Genomic DNA, 13527 nt, shown 5'->3' on the forward strand with positions numbered 1-13527 from the left:
CCCTAATATTCCCAAGGTAGGAACATCTAAGAGAAGTCAGACAAACTGCAGTCTAAGAATGCCTATTACTCTTTGTTGACTATAAAAAAATACTGAGCAAGTAGGTCAAACCTGGGCATCTAATTTTGGGAGATTTAAAGTTAGTTGAAGTGTGCCCCAGTCTGTAGTCCTCATAGAGACAATAAAGGTCCCTCTCTCATTCAAAAACATTTCATTCAAGCCATTAGGAGGACCTGCTGGGTATATCTGAACCTATCAAACAAAATGATAGTATTGACCTCTTTGACCTCAACAAGCCTCTTTATCAAAAGCTGGTAACACAGTGTCCCGTGAACATACTATTTCACAAATCCATTCTGCACTTGTTCCCTTTAAAGTCAAGTTTCAGTTCAAAGATTTTCATTCTCTTATTCAAAACTCTCCAGGAAAGTGTGACCTAATGCATTTGCATTTAATTAAGGTTACCATTTTTTACTTGACAATGAAAACCTCGGTCAATAGGGATACAACTGAATGTAAGAAATAAATTCACACTGAACTCTTCATAGGAAAGATATCACATCTGTACAGTATCTTGATGGCCAGGTCAGGAAGTTATTGGAGCTCCCAGTCAATCCCACAGGTCCATATAGCTTTGCTGCAACATTTTATCTGACTCTCTGTGATATGTATGCATATACCACAAATCTGTATTTGAAAGTCAAGGCAAGTAGGTATAACTAGATGTAATTTTTCAGTACACACACAAATCTCATATTTTATTTTTACAAATAAGCTCATACATTGAAAAATAGGCATTCAAAATTTTTATTTATTTCCACACGTGAAGAATTTTAAAATAATCCATATCTGGATTATATGCTAATATTTTATGATCTTTTCAGACTATATTGTGCATGAGGTTGGGTGAACAGAGAAAGAGAAACAAAGAGAGAGAGAGAGCAAGCATACAATATTATAATTTTATTTTTAAGAAAAAAACAGCAGAAAAACATAAATTAACGGGCAGTCATCACTCCAAGGACTCAAAGCACAGAACGTCACCTACAAGCAGACTGCAAATAATTTGCTTAGACCAGATCTGTATTTAGGTCATATAATTTCTCTAACATAATCCAACAGAAAAAGAAGAGTTCCATATATAGACCTAGGTTAAGTATATGCAATATCATCAAAGATGTTGAAACTGAAGAGCTGTATTTGGAGTGATTATTAAATATTTTTCATTTATGCTTTTCCTTATCGGATTATTTTATTTCATGCAATTCATCTATCATTTTTAAATGGGAAAATATAGCTTTTAATGATTTCTATTTTCATTTAAAAATGCACTTTTGAAAAGTAAGATAACAAAGTAGAAAAATACACTTTTATTTTTTTTTTATTCAAAACCTCCTCAATATTACTTTATGCCCTAGTTACTCCCTTTTAAAGTTACTTCAAATCTGTTGCAAAAAGATGAATTTCACTCCGTCAAAATAAGAGCCTAAACTTAGAGAAGGCAGGGATTTAAGTTACCCCAGAGTACACGTCTGGGAAGTTAATAAAGGGCTCTGCTAAAGAAATCATATATGTGATTGCCATTGTCATGCATAGAAGGACACAGATCTACTAGAGGTGCTCCAGCATGCCTTGGTCCTGCTTTAGCTCTCCTCCAGCCTAATGATCCCACGATTACAGGGGTAATCCAATTGAAAATGCACTGAAAATGCCTTCCTTTCCTCTACAAATGGTGCGTTTTGAGTTCATCAGCTCCTTTAGCCAGCTCAGTGTGATCTAGCTCTAGTATTAAACAACTAATTTGGATACTGAACATGAATGCCGAAATTCTGCTAGATACTGTAAAAGTCAGGTGCTCCAACTTCGGACAATGCAACTACTACATTTTCCTAGTGGATCTAGTCTTCCATATTTAAGATGAATTAAAAAAAAAGAGTCTTACAGATCATTAAGAAAACTAAACAGACATTGGCTCATGAAAAAGGTTTCAAATCTCTTTGGAGGTTGGTTGTGATTAAGCAATCCAAAACTGCATGTGTGTGTGTCTAATTAGCAGGCTACACCTCAGTTTAAAGCTCCTCTTCAAGTAGATCCTCCCATGGCTGTGAACAAGAGCAAGGATGAATATGCTAAACACATTTAATACATCTGCTGTGTCTCTTTGTTTCAAAGCTTATCTTTTTACCCAGGAGGTTCCCATTCCTCTTAGTTTTTAATTTGTCCATGGCTGCTACAGTTGATCAGCCTCTCTAGTCCAGATTATCTCTACTGCTGCAAGACCTCTCAAGAAACCCTCTTTTCTACTGCCCAGTACATTTGTATTAAGCAATATAATGAGGTATATTGTATTAAACAATATAACCAGAATAACAGAATAATTAGGGATGGAGTTAGGAGAAAAGCTTTCTTCAGTGCTCTTACATTTTAAATATACAGGGGTTTTCTCTTTTTTTTTTTTTTAATCTCCTCCTTGAATTTCCAGAGCCTTCCTCCCTTCATCTGATCAGCTGGGTAATTTAATTTGGTAGTGAAAAAAAATCCAATTGGGTGCTGTTTTGTTCACCTGATTGTATTTTTCAATGCAAAATGAAACTAACCCACTGAAGAGCTGTGGGAGAGAATATAGCACAGGCAGAATACAGAAGTTTAAAAGCTGCCTTTATTTTTTCATTCTTCCACTTCGGACACTAAGTAGCTCCCAGTTGTGTTTGTCAAGATAAAATAAAACTGACAAGATGGCAGGCTGAGAGAAATAAGGCTGTACATATGTGAAGAAGACAGAGTCATCAGAGAGAGGATTCAGAATGGACAAAAAAGTGATCATGGAGTAAAAAGGGACTTATTCCCTTATAATATTAAATAAAAAGAAAAAAGCCTACCTTACAAATGCATTAGATTTTGCAAGTTAGTGTTTAATAAAACTCTCTCAAGGTTCAAAATCAGAGTGAAAGATTCTTCAAAATCTTTTATATTACTAGTAGCAACTATTTCAGGATTTGAACCTCAGGGCTTTATGGACTCTACAATAATGAAAAAAGTGGTAAGGTCTAAGGTCAAATACAACTCTCAAAATTTCTTTTTTTAAACAAGCAGACAAAGCAAATGGACAGTCTATTATAACAAGCGTAAGACCATGCCCATCCAAAAACCCAGGCATAGGCAGAGACGCTGGATCAGCATACAGACAACTCTCTGTATGTCAGGTTTGCTTTGGTATCTGAGTCAGGGACAGGTCTTCAACACCAGCTAAATGAAAGCAGCGGATGTTGGAGGGTGAGGAGCAGTGAAGACCAACTTAACCATCTAACTTAGCCTCCGACTTAAACTTTAAAATTAGCCAACCCATCTTGTCAAGCTCTGAGCCTAGAGTCTTTCAGGAAGAAGGGTTGAGGCACCTATAAGAAGCCTGACAGTTTAGAATTGGGGCAAGTTAACTCCTTACAAAAATGTAATGCCTGCTAGAAATATACTTGGTCACACAACAGAGGTATGAGGCAAGCAATGGTGCATGTTAACCAGTATTGTTGCAAAGGCTGCTTAAACTAAACCCTAAAACATAAAGTTTTCTTGGATGGAATAGGGTGCAAAAGAGGAACTGATGTGTCAAATGACTGGCACCACAGATGTGTCAGAAAGGATGTTTTTCATTTGCTTGTTTACCATGCACCTAATGTTTTTACTGCTGTCACACAAGGAAAGCTGTCATTTACTTCCTAACTTCCCCTAGTGCTGTGTCTGCTCTTCTGGGAGCAACCAGCAGAAAGAGACTTTGCCCCTTGTGGCACACTGAGCTCAAAAAGCAAGGAGGTCACATTAATTTCTGGAAGAAATGTCTATCAAGACCTGTTAAGCCCAATTTTCCATCTGTCTTGAAAATTTCTTTAGCAACAGATAGCCATAGAAGACAAGGCATACAAAGGGAACACCACTACATAATTACCTTGGGTTTTCTGCTGTTGGAAACATGCAGAGGCTGAATTCTGGCCTTGATGTAATTTTGGTCTGATTCAAGATGTCCATCTTTATGATATCCTTATGATAGCTCAGATCTCAAGATAGCATGACACTTTAAGCCTAGGAATATGTCCAGCAACTTCCGAAATGTCTGAAGTAATAAACAGTATGCTGTTTAACTGCTCTAGTGAGTCAGGCAGTCAAGTGTTCCAGCTCTAGAGATATTATGTATGGGAATATAGAATTTAAAAACACTATTCCTTGAAAAGCAAAAACATAATATCAAGTATGAGTATTTGCAATAACTGTTTCTTGGAACCTTATATAGTTGTTCTTTGGGTTTTTTTCATATCAATCCCTTCATGGTGGAGAGCATCACTGCTTACCAATTAAGTTCTGCTGTCTTGAAACATGCAGATATCCACTGATCCACATTGGAGATGGGTATTTAATCACTGTCAGTGTTTGTCTGAAGAGGCATATTTTATTCCTCTGCTGTTTATCCCAGTGAAGAATTCTTCCAGAAAAAGAAAGTAGCAGCATAAATATAAATCTTACAGTACTGTAATTTGTAGGAGAAAACTTTCAGAAAGAAACTCCAGAATTTGCATTTGGGCAAGTATAAAGATAAAGGACAAGTATTAGAGCAGTGCAGAAGACAGGTGTTTCTCATGAACAGATACAAATACTGAGTAACACATACCACCTGTTACATCCTTGAGTAATGCACAATATCTAATTGAGCATTTTTCTTCATTTCATATGGATGTTGCCATGTCCTCAGTTAGCTTCATCAGGTTATGAGAATTAAACACTTGTAAATAAGTGCAGTAGGTTCCAATTCTCATTTCTTAACCTCTCATAACACTCATTTAGATTCCAGCTGAAGAATTCTCCATTAGTCATGAGAAGTAATAGCCTTACAAATTCATTAATTTTGGATAGGCTTTTCTTTTCCTACCAAGTTCATAAACACAGTTTTCAGTTAGCTTCCTGGCTTTCTTTAAACAGATAGAAAAGAGCTGGTTCCATTACATTTTGTCTCAATTTAATCCCTCGCTGTTACAAGAAGTGGAAAATGCAATTAAATGCATCTCTGAAACCTTTCCCTAGAGTGCTGTTTACAATATTGCCTGAATTAAGCAGTCCATGTGACGTGATGTATCTGCTCTTCCATGGCCATGCTAGCCTTAAGAAACTTAAAAAAAAATTTTTTTTTTAGTCAAAGAACAGAAATATCTCCCCTCAAACAAACAACAATAAAAACAGTCCTCCCCTTTTGGAATAAAAATATGTTTATCATAAGGTGGCAATGTCATATATGGATTTCTGACAGGTTTACAAGCAGACTATTGTCAAATGAGCCTGAGTTTTTGTTCCCCATTTTTTTCTCCCTCCTACATTACCAAGAGGGCTGTAAACTTCCAGAAGACTTTAGTTGACCCCATACAGATTTCATATGCTTGCAATTTTTCCTATCTGTTTATTCATTCTAAACAACAAATAGAAGGCTGATAGCTTTGACACTAGATATGCCCCAAATATGTTATCTCCTCATGCAAACTTTGTCTAGATAAGCAGGGTGGGATATATCTGTATCTCCCTACATCTGTAGGCTTCTACATCCAAGGTCATCATCTAAGCTCTCTTTTTAGTTAGTGGGAGACAAAAAGAGGGATTTTTAATGATTGACTCATCTGACCTGTTCCAAGACTTGTACCTTAAGATGAGTAACAACTATCTGTTGAAGAGTTAGCCTCTTACATTGTCCTATGTTTGCAACCATGCAATTAAAGCTCCAAAATCACTAGCTGTTTTTTAAAATCTTGGCCTTCTAATTGAAAACTGACAGAAAACACTTTTGGCTTTCTATTGAGTTAAAAATCAGTTGCTCAAATAACTTTTCTAACACCAGAGGAAGTAACAATGATCACAATAATAAAAGGTTATGTAGAATTAATAAGGTTAAAAAAGAAAAAGAAAAAAACCCGCAACAGGAGAACATTACAAATGGTCTAGTATATTGCTGTTAACTTTCTAGAAGAATCTTCATGAAAGGCTATTAAAAAAGAAAAATCTTAATCTTTTTCTGGGATAAGAAGTACTCTTACAGATTGGCAAGTGATCCATAAATAAGAAATAAAGTACAGGAATACACATCCCATTTACAGAATGATGACATATATAAGCAGATTTACTACAAACCTGGCTTAGCATCTCCACAACCTGAAATTATCACAAATATTCGGGGGAAAAAAAAAAGTGTAAAATTTGCAGATGACAAAAATCATTTCAAAACTTGGCTATAAAATTTAAAGTAAAAAGTCCAATACAATTTCATAATATATGGAGAAGTAAGTAGCAAAATAATATCTGAAACTCAACATCAGTGAGCAGAAAGTGCCTCATGTGGAAAAGTATGACCGTAAAAGCATCTGTGTAATTGCAAGCTCTAAGTTTGATATTACTACTCGGAACAGCATAACAGTGTCACAGTATATCACTCCCAAAAATATCAACCCAGTAGTCATAAGTGAGGAAAAATGACAGAACATAAAGAATTATGAAGGAAGGAATTGGAAACAACGTAGTTTTACTGTCATGATGCTATTGTATAAATCTATGATAAGACCCCATCATGACCACTGCATGAAATTATTGTTGTGCTCTCTCAGAAACTTACAGAGAAGCTGGAAAAGATGCAGATAATGGAGACGACATGTTGGCAGAGGTTATGAAGAGTAGATATCTTCTGCTTAGAAAAAGACAATATGGAAGTAATGGAGTAGGTATCAGTTAAATCATGCATGGCAAGGAAAAATGCCTAAGGAATGACTATTCACTGTTCTTCACTGTGCAATACCAGAGGAGCAACTACTGATATCATCATGCAGAGTTTAACACAAAAGAGAAACAACATTTCACAGAGCAGAAAATTACGCTGTAGAGCTCATTACAGGAGAGGGTAGTGCAAGAGCTCACCAAACAAGGATGAGTACACAGCGGAAGGAGTCAAAACAATGGTCCAAACTGAATTTCTGACTTAGTCACTGGTTTTATCTTGAAAGTATAAAAATACGCAAAGGAAGAATATTTGTTGTTTTCTTACACATTTTTCCCAAACATCTGCTACTGGCCATCAGTGGAGAGAAGATACTGGATTCCCAGATGTAGGTCGCAGTTAGTACAGTCATTCTCGTGTTCATAAAAATAAATCTAAAATATTTAGAACTTAAATGGTATCTAATAATAGTTAAGACAAACAGTTAAGAACTGGAGTATTATTTAACAATGCTCTTCTCAGTCTCCTCATCCAAGTGAAGTTTCTACCTCATTCCTATAGGCTGGCTAGGGAAAATTTACTCCCTGAAAAAAATTGTCATAGCCTATGAATCAAGAATTTAATTTTTTACTGGAAGAGGAAGCGCTTTCTTGAAAAATACATATTTACTCTAAAACGTTAGGACTGCATTTTCAACGGGATTTACAAGATTTCTCTACTCCAATCTTTAAATTGTTAGGGCCAATATGTTTCCCTGACTGCAGCTTGTTTTGTAGCTGAAAGTGGAATGACAAAAAAAGTAGAAAATTTTTCATATATTGTACAGCAGTTTTCTAGTTTTGATGACAAAATCTGAAAGTTGAATGTTTTATCTATATAGTGACAGCTTACTTTTCTGAAGGTGTAATTGTAAGGCACAACCAAAAGGTGCAAATCAGTGGTTATGCTGTGTTGCACCCCCACCAAAATAAATTTGAATTAGATAATATGCATTTTTAAATTTAAATTAGTTCAAGTTATGATCATGTGGGATCTCATACTGGCTTCCAGGAAGAGAGTTAGTGGTCATTCCTCTTTTTTTTTTTTTTTTTTTTTTTTTACAATATAAGAATACACATGCCTGGTCTCCCAGACATTTATTATCTGCTCCTATTTAGCCTTTATCCTTGTTTGGGTTAGGTTGCCAAGCAATTTGTATAGTCTACCTGATAGACGTTTTATAGATTCAGGGTCACAGAGAGTTGTTTAATCCCTGACTGTTACAAGAAGTGGATAAAAGCTATTAAATTTATTTTTTGAGGTCTTCCATATCCTTTTTGAAGAAGACGGAGGATTTTTGAAACAGTCTGAGAGAGTGAAGCTTCTGATCTGGTAGTAGGTAAATATGAAATAAAGGAAAAATCATACTGTACATATTTTTTCCCTGAAGGGATCCATATGCACAAAAGTTCTGCCTTGGAATAGCTGTGTAAAGTGTATTTTTGCTCTCTTTTCTGGCATATCACATCCTTTGATCCATGAAATGTGACAGGGAATTAGGAAGACTGTTCAGGAGGAGGGTTTCTGTGAACCCTTATGTGTGTTTTCAGGTTTTTCTGGTTTTCATCCCAGACTTCCTATGTGTGCGAGTCTGTTCTGGTGTTAAGACAGAGGAAAAAAAGACCTGGTATGACAATAATAATAAGTTTAATTTTTTTTTGTCTTCTCCTAAATTTCAAATGTCCTTTCCGTGTTATAAATTGTTTCAATATTTTGAGAGAGGTTGGAATACAAGCCTTCACAATAGCAAGCTAGTACTGTATCATAAATTGTAGGGGAAATGGCACCTTAAAAGACACCCCCACAAGGAAAGGAAACTACAGTTTTAACCTATTGCAAGCATAAGATCAGTAGGAGGTTTTCAGGAAAAATAATTTTGGGTGGGTAGAAAATGAAAGCACAGCAGGGTCATCTATCCTCCTGGTACTTGAGAAAAACCTTGCAATAGACAGTTCAATTCCCTTCCAATTGTTCAGCTGTCTATATCATTAACCCCACAGCCAAGAAAGTAAACAGAGCAGCAGTTCTAAGACTGCCATTCAACACTACGAGGAATTCAGACTCAGGTCGCTACAATTATCTCCACTGCTAACGATTTGGAAGAGGAATGTTTTTACAAGTTTGGGTTGCTAGGACTGGAAGGGAGAAGGATTGGTGGTCTTAACTTGTTCAATTGGACTGGACTCTGTATTGTTGCTTTGCTAGCAACTCTTGCATCTACATTTGCTAGGTTTGATTTTAGGGTTTTTTTAGCAGACTAAAAGCAGGCAGTTCATTTTGCCTCTGTTTTCGCGTGTCTTTTTGCAGTGTACTTTTTGGGGTTCGGTAGTTTCCCTGTTTTTATAACAAGATAAAACAGTGATAAGAGTGTGTTGATTGCTGTACAGAAAGAGGAAGCCTAATAACGGCTTTTTCTACAGGAAACATTGTTTGAATAAGGATTAATTGACTCAATCTGTCAACATTTTGGCAAGTGAAAAAAAAAAGTAAAGAACACCTTATCATTCCTATATAATAAGAGACCAAAGAGACTTGTTTGTTTGGGATCAAGAGACCCTGGATACAGATATTTGCTCTGCAGTTTGCAGTTGTCCGTTGAACAAGAAATCATACACCAATTGTCTCACATCCAGTTTTGGAATTACTCCTGCAAATAACGTTAAATATGTTCTAGGGATGTTTGTCGGATCATCACCCTTGTTATTCTGTACAAACTATTCCAGTTGCTGTTAATGAATGAGTTCTTTGTATGGCTAATGGGAAATCATGAAAAGGTTAGGGAGGAAGTAAGAAAAAAACCCAAGCAACACCTTACTTGCTACATAGACACACATTTTTCTTGGGGTGTGGATGTTCCCTCTTCCCTCTGCCTGCATTAACCTGCAGGCTGACTGTTAAGGCAGTTTCCTGAAGCATGAAACTGTCAGACTTGAGACCACCTCTTTCCCCATTCCCACAGGACTACTGTAACCCCTTGGTACTTAAACTGAGGATAAATGAAGCTTTTCTGGTGATGTTTTAAAAAATTGTAGCAACTGCAAACAGATTCTGTGCGGAACTCAATCTCACACACTGTACGGCAATCATTTCCAGAAAAGCCCCACTGGCGCTCAGGCAAGGTGGTATCTTGTTTCTGAATTCCTGTCTCAGGCAGGAGTTACAAATGCAGATATACATATAGTAGTTCCCTACCCTGAGTATTTTAATGTAAAAAGTAAGGTGCCTCCATAATTAGTCAGAGGCTGAGCCAGATTTTGCAGGGTCTGCAGTCTGGGTTTTGATGTGTAGTTCTTTGACTGAGTCAGAGTTTAAAGTTTAGATTCACCGCAACCAACATTGGTAACCAATATTGTTGGCATTTAGTTTCCAATACACAATCAGTGGTGAAGGGCAGGTAAGCCCCTCCAGAAAAGCAATTAATTTGATTCTAAATTAAGCAGGATTAATTCTTTTCTGGAAGCACTTATTTCCCTCCACTAGCTAGAGAGGAAGCCGATACATCTCAGCTTAGAAGTCTTGCTCCTTGGATAGCTAAAATTCAGAGATATGAGACCCACCCCAGAAAATGAAGTTTTTTGGATTGGACTTTAACCAGTAAAATGTAAATTTTATCAGTATATTTTATGAATTACATAAATTTGATAAGAACATGAAAATTATCACGACCTCAACATTTTGTGTTTTTGAGGACTTATTGCAGGTTGAACACATTCTAGTCTGTGAACATCTAATGCAGATCAAAAGTTTAAATCTGGAAATATAGTCACAATGCAAATTCCTATAAAACTTCTCAACTAACTAGAAAAAAGGGCATTTTCACAATCTATTTAGAATTCAGTGCTCTTCATATTTTTACTTCTGTTTTATAGGAGTGTCAAGCCCTAGGCTTTTCACATGAGCAGATTGCATAGTTATTGAATGCAATTTCTGAATGTGGAGAGCTTCATCAGTGTGAAGGCTCTCTTAAAAGTGGTCTTTTCCACTCAGGTGATGGGAGAAAGAGGGTTTTGTGCCTCAGTGACTTGCATTGTGGTACGCCTGGAGGTCCTGATTCAGTGTGTGCTAAAGCTCCCTTCCCGCCGCATGACTCTAGATTTCTTCTCGGTCAGTCAGGCCACATGGAGGTTGTTGGAGAGAAGAATGTTCACAAAATATTTCATATTTCACCTCAAATGGCACATACATTGCACAAAGGGCTTTACAAGCACGCCTGTGTGAATATAGGAGTCTAGGTACAGCTACTAAATAGCATGAGGGATATTCCCATCTTTCAATTTTTAACCTGTTTTGCTTCTACTTTTCATGTCTCTTTTCTTCTTCCTTCAAATTTCTTAAAGCAATCTCCTTCCAGTTTCACCACCTCCCTTTCTTTGCTTTTTGTAAAAATCATCTCTTATACTTCTTTCTCTTTCACTTTTCTTCCAGTTCAAGCATTTTTACAAACTGCTGCCCTCTACAGAGGCTGCTAAACAGACAGTATTTTTGCCAGGTGGCAGAAAATTGAGGAATGATGTGAAATGCAAGAATCCATTATTTTATACTGCCCATAATTTTCCAGTGATCTTGACTACAGCTTCAACTAATAAAAATGCAGTGATTACCCTTGCTGCTTTTTTATGGAAGGAGGGTTTCTGGGGCTTTATAACATGCTTTCTCAATTAAGCTATCACACATCTTTAAAAATGCAAATAATTCCCTGTCTGCATAATACCCATGGGTATTATGAGAATATAATTTTAACATAGATCAATTAATTTTCACTACCATTCTGAATTGCCCAGTATGGATTGCAAGACATCAGAAGCTATTTCCACTCTGATGGTAATTTGAGGTAAGTAGTCATTGCAAGTAGCTGATCCGTATTTATATTCTTGATAGTGAAATTTTCTTACAGTGTAGCACTTAACTCACACACTAAAGCAAATTGGGGGGGGGGGGGAGGGGAAAAAGAAAAGAGCTAACAACTTTCCTCAAAATATCTATGAATTAAGAAAAAAATATAAATATTCCACATCTTGCAGTACCTGAATTTTGGGTGCATTTCTGGAATCTAACCTTAAGCCAGTGAAGGTCTGTGATGGGGATTCAATTTCACAGTTGATTTAAGTAAGCTTAAGAGTAAGTAGTCTCACCTTCCTGCCCTTTTTATGGCTTCCTACCTCATTTCTTATACCACTGCTAGAACTCATGAGACTACACTGTTAGCTGAACAGGATTCCGATCCAGAGGCAAATTTCACACATACACACACACACACAGAGTTAGATAGATACGTTTGGTAGGGATAAACTTCATCTGGATCAGTTGCCTTATCTAGCTGACCACATAAATACTAGGGCTTGCTTAAGAAAAAGATCAAGAATCACAGAATCACAGAATCATTAAGGTTGGAAAAGACCTTTAAGATCATTAAGTCCAACTACCTGGGCACATGGCTGGCTCATGTTCAGACAGCTGTTGACCAACACTGCCAGGTTCTTATCCCCCAGGGCAGCTTTCCAGCCACTCTTCCCCAAGCCTGTAGCATTGTATGGGGTTGTTGTGACCCAAGTACAGGTCCCAGTACATAGCCTTGTTGAACCTCAATACCATTGGCCTCAGCCCATCCAGCCTGTCTAGATCCCTCTATCGAGCCTTCCTACTCTCCAGCAGATCAACATTCCCGCCCAACTTGGTGTCATCTGCAAATGTACTGCAAGTGCACATGATCCCCTTGTCCAGATCATTGATAAAGATACTAAACAGAACTGGCCCCAATACTGAGCCCTGGGGAACACCACTTGAGACTGCGCACCAACTGGATTTATCTCGGTTCACCACAAGTATTTGGGCCAGGCCAGCCAGACAGTTTTTTACCCAGAGAAGAGTATGCCCTTCCAAACCATGAGCATCCAGTTTCTCCAGGAGAATGCTGTGGGAAACAGTGTTAAAGGCTTTACTAAAGTCCAGGTATACAACATCTACAGCCTTTTCCTCATCCACTAAATGGGTCACCTTGCCATAGAAGGAGATCAGGTTAGTCAAGTTAGGAGCAGCCTTTCATAAACCCATGCTGGCTGGGCCTGATCACCTGGTTGTCCTATACAGGTCACATGATGGCACTCAGGATGATCTGTTCCATAACCTTCCCTGGAAGTGAGGTCAGATTGACAGGCCTGTAGCTCCCTGGATCCTCCTTCCAGTCCTTCTTGTAGATGGGCGTCACATTTTATAACTTAAGCATGAGTTTAGCATGATTAACTAAACTCATTGTTCTTCTTAGGAATGAGCTTTTATACTTAGGAACAAATCCTAGCAGAAACACATGTACATGCTGATTATTGCTAATCGTGTACATATGTGTCTGGGTGTCATTCTGCCCAAGTGCCAGGTCCTGCACTTTGGTCACAACAACCCCATGCAACGCTACAGGCTTGGGCAGGAGTGGCTGGAGAGCCGCCTGGTATAAATGTGTACCTGGGGGTGCTGGTTGACAGTCGGCTGAACATGAGCCGGCAGTGTGCCCAGGTGGCCAAGAAGCGTCCTGGCCTGTATCAGGAATAGTGTGGCCAGCAGGAGTAGGGAAGTGATCGTGCCCCTGTACTCGGCACTGGTGAGGCCGCACCTCGAATCCTGTGTTCAGTTTTGGGCCCCTCAGTGCAAGAAGGACACTGAGGTGCTGGAGTGTCTCCAGAGAAGGACAACGAAGCTGGTGAGGGGTCTGGAGCACAAGTCTTATGAGGAGCGGCTGGGGGAACTGGGGGTGGTTAGTT

This window comes from Phaethon lepturus, unplaced genomic scaffold (assembly GCF_000687285.1).
Source record: "Phaethon lepturus isolate BGI_N335 unplaced genomic scaffold, ASM68728v1 scaffold11544, whole genome shotgun sequence".
In the NCBI taxonomy this organism is placed as follows: Eukaryota; Metazoa; Chordata; class Aves; order Phaethontiformes; family Phaethontidae; genus Phaethon; species Phaethon lepturus.